Here is a 6107-nt window from a genome sequence, read left to right as displayed (position 1 = left end):
CCCCCCCCCCCCCCCCCCCCCCCGTACATAGTTGTATATCTTAGTTGCAGGTCCTTCTAGTTGTGGGATGTGGGACGCTGCCTCAACATGGCCTGACGAGCGGTGCCATGTCCACGCCCAGGATCCGAACCCTGGGCCGCCGCAGTGGAGCGCATGAACTTAACCACTTGGCTACAGAGCCAGCCCCGATGCCCCTTTTTTGATATGGCCCAGTTCTAACAGCAGGGTCTTCATTTCTGTCTCTAAAGGACCAATTAGAAACAACACAAAATGGATGTGGGCACCTGTTGTGAAAGGGGTCTTAAAAGGAGACTAGTGCACCATTTTGTAAATAAATATTAGTTTTACTTTTATCTAAAAAGTAATACATGTTCCATGTTTATTTTGATGTTGTTAGATGCCATTTAATATTGTCGAGATGGCAATATTCCCCCAATTGATCGACAAATTCAATTCAATCCCTGTCAAAATCCCAGCTGGCTTCTTTGCAGAAATTGCAAGCTTATCCTAAAATTTCTATGACAGTGCAAGAGACCCAGAATAGCCAAAACCCAAATAGCCAACACTTTGAAAGAGAACAAAATTGAAAGTCTCACACTTCCTGATTTCAAAACTTACTAGAAGCCTACAGTAGTCAAGATAGTGTGGTATTGTCATAAGGATAGACTTATAGATCAATGCAATAGAGTTGAGAGCCCAGAAATAAACCCATACATTTGTGGTCAATTCAACAAGAATGTCAAGACTATTCAGTGGGGAAAAGAAAAATCTTTTCAACAGATGGTGCTGAGATAACTGGATATCCACATTCAAAAGGATGAATTTGGACCCTTTCCTTACACCATAGACAAAAATTAGCTCAAAATGGATCAATGATCTACACGTAAGAGCTAAAACTACGAAACTTTTAGAAGAATATGTAGGCATAAATTTGTGACATTGAATTAGGCAATGATTTCTTAGATATCACACAGAAACCATAAGCGACAAAAGAAAAAAATAGATAAATTGGACATCATCAAAATTGAAAACTTTTGTGCTTCAAAGAACACCACTGAGAAATAGAAAAGACGAGGCCAACCTGGTTGCACAGTGGTTAAGTTCGCGTGCTCTGCTTTGTCAGCCCAGGGTTTGTCAGATCCAGGTTTGGACCTACACACCACTTATCAAGCCATGCTGTAGCAGGCATTCCACAAACAAAATAGAGGAAGATGGGCACAGATGTTAGCTCAAGGTCAATCTTCCTCAGCAAAAAGAGGAGGATTGGTAGTGTATGTTAGCTCAGGGCCAATCTTCCTCAAAAAAAAAAAAAACACAAAAAAGCAAAAAACAAACAAAACAAAACAAAAAAGGAAATAGAGGCTGCACCAGTTTGCATGCCCACCAGCAGTATACAAGGATTCCCATCTCTCCACATCCTCTCAACATTTGTTGTTTCCTGTCTTGTTAATTATAGCCATTCTGACAGGAGTGAGGTGATATCTCATTGTAGTTTTGATTTGCATTTCCCTGATAGCTAATGATGTTGAGCATCTTTTCATATGCCTGTTGGCCATCCGTGTATCTTCTTTGGAGAAGATAAAAACAACGAGAAACAAACACATAGCAACGGAGAATGGTTTGGTGGTTACCATGGGGAAGGGGAGAAGGGCAAAAGGGGTGATTAACTCACAAGTGAGGGGATGGACTATAATTAGTTTTTGGGTGGTGAACATGATGTAATCTGCACAGAATTCGAAATATATTATGATGTACATCCAAAAGCTATATAAGTTTTAATCCAATGTTACTGAAATTAAAAAAATAAATAAATAAAATTTTTAAAAAAGATTACACGTAAAAAAAATAGAAAAGACAACTCACAGAAGAGGAGAAAATATTTGCAAATCACACATCTGTTAAATGACTTAGATCCAGAATATATAAAGAACACCTACAACTCAATAATAAAAGGACAAATAATCCAATTAAAAAACGGGCAAAGGATATGAATAAACATTTTTCCAAAGAAGATGTACAAGTGGCCAATAAGCACATAAATAGATGCTCAACAGTATTGGCCATCAGAGAAATACAAATCAAAACCACAATGAGATATCACTTCACACCCACTAGAATGGAAATAAGACAGATCTCACAGAAAAAAAATCATGGGCCAGCCTGGTCGTGCAGTGGTTAAGTTCACACATTCTGCTTCGGTGGCCTGGGATTCACGGGTTTGGATCCCGGGTGTGGACCTATGCACCACTTGTCAAGCTATGCTGTAGCAGGTGTCCCACATATAAAGTAGAGGAAGATGAGCACGGATGTTAGCTCAGGGCCAGTCTTCCTCAGCAAAAAAAAGAGGAGAATTGGTGGCAGATGTTATCTCAGGGCTAATCTTCCTCAAAAAAAAAATAAGAAAAATAAATCAGATTTGTGGTTACTACAGCTGGGGAGTCGGGGGAGGGGGAATTAGAGGAAGATGGTCAAAATGTATGGATTTCCAGTTATAAGATAAATAAGTACTAGGGATATAAAGTACAACATGATGACTATAACTAACACTGATGCATGATATATAGGAAAGTTGTTAAGACAGTCGATCCTAAGAGTTCTCATCACAAAGAGAACACTTTTTTTCTTTTCTTTTTAATGTATCTATATGAGATAATGGATATTAACTAAACCTATTGTGGTAATCATTTCACAATATATGTATATCAAGCCATCATGTTGTACACCTCAGTTAAGTATAGAGTTACCATACAACCCAACAATTCCACTCCTATTTACATGCCCAAGAGAATTGAAAACGTGTGTCCACACAAAAACTTGTACACAATGTTCACAGCAGCATCATTTATAATACCCAAAAAGTGGAAACAACCCAAGTTTCCATCAGCGGGCAAGTGGAATAAATAAAATGTGATATAGCCATACAATAGAATACTATCTGACAATAAAACGAAATGAAGTACTGATTCATGCAAAAATATGGATGAACCTTGAAAGTATTGTGCTAAATGAAAGAAGCCAGACACAAAAGGCCACATATGGTATGATTCCATTTATACGAAATGTCCAGAATAGGCAAATCCATAGAGACAGAAAGCAGATTAGCGGTTTCCTCTGGTGGAGGAGAAGAGGATCGGGAGGAAGTTGGGAGTGACCGCTAAAGGGTACAGGATTTCTCTTTGGAAGTGATGAAATTGTTCTAAAATTGATTGTGGTGATGGTTGCTCAACTCTGTAAATATACTAAAAACCATTGAATTGTACACTTTAAATTGGTGAATTGTATGGTATGTATTGGTGAGTTATATTTTACTAAAGCTGTTATAATTAAAAAAAGATATATATCCATTATAGAAACATGAGAAAATTCAGAAAAGAAAAAAAACAGAAACTCCGTTGACATTTTAAAAAACCTTTCTGTTTCCCAATTGTTCTCAGGATTGATTAAGTTAAAAATCCTTATTCTGCCATATAAGACCTCTCATGATTCCTTCTGTTTACTTCTCCAACATCATCTTTCATCATTCCCACATTGGCACCATATGTTTCAATCATAACAAAGTGTTTTTCTCGAAACATTCCATGCTCTCTTGCAAATTCATGTACTTGCACACATCATTCTCACTGCCTGTAACTGTTGGTCCCTCCCTTCTTCATTTGGTTAATTGTATTCATCCATCAGGATTGGCTTACATAACACCTCTGCCAAAAAACTTTCCCTGAAGCCTGGGATTAAGTGTACATTCTTGGTGTCTAATAGTTCTCTGTGCTGATTTCTATCAAATCATTCACTGTATACCAATTTTAAAAATGAAAAATTAAAATTAAAAAAAATTATACCAACTACAAAAGGAAAAGAAATTGAACAGAACCTCCAAGATCTCTGGAACAATATCAAAAGGTCTAATGTTCATGTCATTAAAGGCCCAGAGGGAGCAGAAAAAGGGATTGGTGCAGAAAGTAATTTTTGAATAAGTAATTGCTGAACATTTCTCAAAATTTGATCAAAACCATAAATTTACAGATTCAAGAATCCATTGAACTCCAAATTGTATAAACGTAAAGAAAATGACTCTTAGATAATAAAACTGTTGCACACCAAAGAAAAATCTTGAAAGCAGCTGGAGAAAAGATGACACATAATATATATAACAACAATACTTTGAATTACTGTGGATCTACCATCAGAAACCATGGAGGGCAGAAGACAGAGACACAATGTCTTTTAATTGCTGAAAGGAAAGAACTGTCAAACCAGAATTCTATATCCAGTAAAAATATCCTTCAGGAACGAAGGCAAAATAAAGACATTCTTGGATGAAGAAAAACTAAGAGAATTCATCAACAGCTCTAAAAGAAATATTAATGGAAGTTCTTCAGGCTAAACATAAATGATATCAGAGAGAATCTTGGAGCTTCAGGAGTAAGGAAAGAGAAACAGGAATAGTAAATATAAAAGACTATTTTCCTCCTCTTAAATTCTTTAAAATATGTATGACTGCTAAAAGCAAAAATTCTAACATTGTCTGGAAGAGTATTTAATGTATTTAGATAAAATATCTATGAAAAATTTAAAAGATTAGTGGGGGAGGGTGAAGTCATTATAAGGCTTCACTTTTTAAAAATTTATTTACAGTAAAATTCACTTGAGTTTTGAAAAATGCTTACAGTTGAGTAGCCAACACGACAATCAAGATACAGAGTAGTTCCAAAATAATGAATATAATCATTATTCCCCAAAGTTTCCTCAGACCACTTTGTATTCCTTCCCTCTTGCCCCTCCCCACCTCCCCAAGCAACCAATGATAAGTTTTATGTCACTATAGAGTAGTTCGGCTTTTTTGAGATTTTATATGAATGGAATCAGGCAGGATACACCCATTTTTCTGCCTTCTTTCACTCAGCATAATTATTTTGAGATTCATTCATGTTGTTATCAAATACATTTTGGTACATATTAGTGCATTGGATTCCTTTTGGAAAGACCAATTTTACCGACACATTATATGTGTGCATATGCAAGTATATGTGTGTGTGCCGAAGTTAGGGAAGTAAAGACTCTGAGAGAAACATTTGGTATGCTATCTGCACAGTTCTTGGTACAGTATTGTGGATAGAAAGCTGGTGATAAAGATGTAGAGAACATGTTACCACTTCCTGGGGGACACCATATTTTCACAGAAAAGGTCAAAGTGCAGGAGTCAAATAAACATCATTGTCTGACTAATAATCATGATATGATTATTGAATGAACAACATTGAGTGAGTTATTTAGACTCTTCCTTAATTTCCTCATCTTTGAAAAACAGGGATAATGACAGCACTTCCTATGTTTGCTGTGGGCGTTAAAATGAGATCATGTATAGAAAGCACTGAGCGTGGAGTCTGACACGTAGCAGACTATCAAAAAGTGTTGGTTCCCTTTTTTTCTATCTTTTTATTTGGGGAAAAAATTCTCATCCTTAAAAAAAGTGGTAGCGTCTTTGAGCTTCATTGTAATATCATAGTGCCATCTGGTGACCGTATAGAACCATTACATTACCTGTATTGGAGACTTCATTTCTGACAAAGGTCTACCACATCTAAATACCTATATTTAAGATGTCATCTCCAGTGTATTCTGAGCTAGGGTTGCAGGGATGGAAAATGAGGGCTGTACTTAAGGACTGTTCTGCTGAGCTTGGAGACCCCTTTCCTGCCTAGGCATCTTTTCCCGTGAAGGGGCAGAGCTCAAGGAAAAAAGAGAGAAATTTCATCAACATAGCCTACCCTAAAATGGGCAGATGGCAGATTGAGTGTGGAAGCAGGTGAGTGAAGTCTTCACATCCATTTGACTCTAAAAGTAATGCTGGAGGGGAAGAGTTGGTATTTTCTCCTATTGGGAGGTCTGCCCTTGAAAGATCTGGCAACTGTAGCTTTGGCCGTGGGTCCAATCCCAGAGAGGTTTCAAAATTATGTAACCCCAAATATCACCCAAGTAGACCTAAATATGGACTAGGACAGAGTCCCTCTCCATTTTCCCAACCACTTCTCCTACCTGGATAAAGGACTGCACCATCAGAATGCAGCCAAGTTCTCCGCATCCATCAGACTTGTATCTGGGCTCAGTTC

Source organism: Equus quagga, chromosome 10 (genome assembly GCF_021613505.1).
Source record: "Equus quagga isolate Etosha38 chromosome 10, UCLA_HA_Equagga_1.0, whole genome shotgun sequence".
In the NCBI taxonomy this organism is placed as follows: domain Eukaryota; kingdom Metazoa; phylum Chordata; class Mammalia; order Perissodactyla; family Equidae; genus Equus; species Equus quagga.
Note: the sequence above shows the minus strand (reverse complement) of the source record.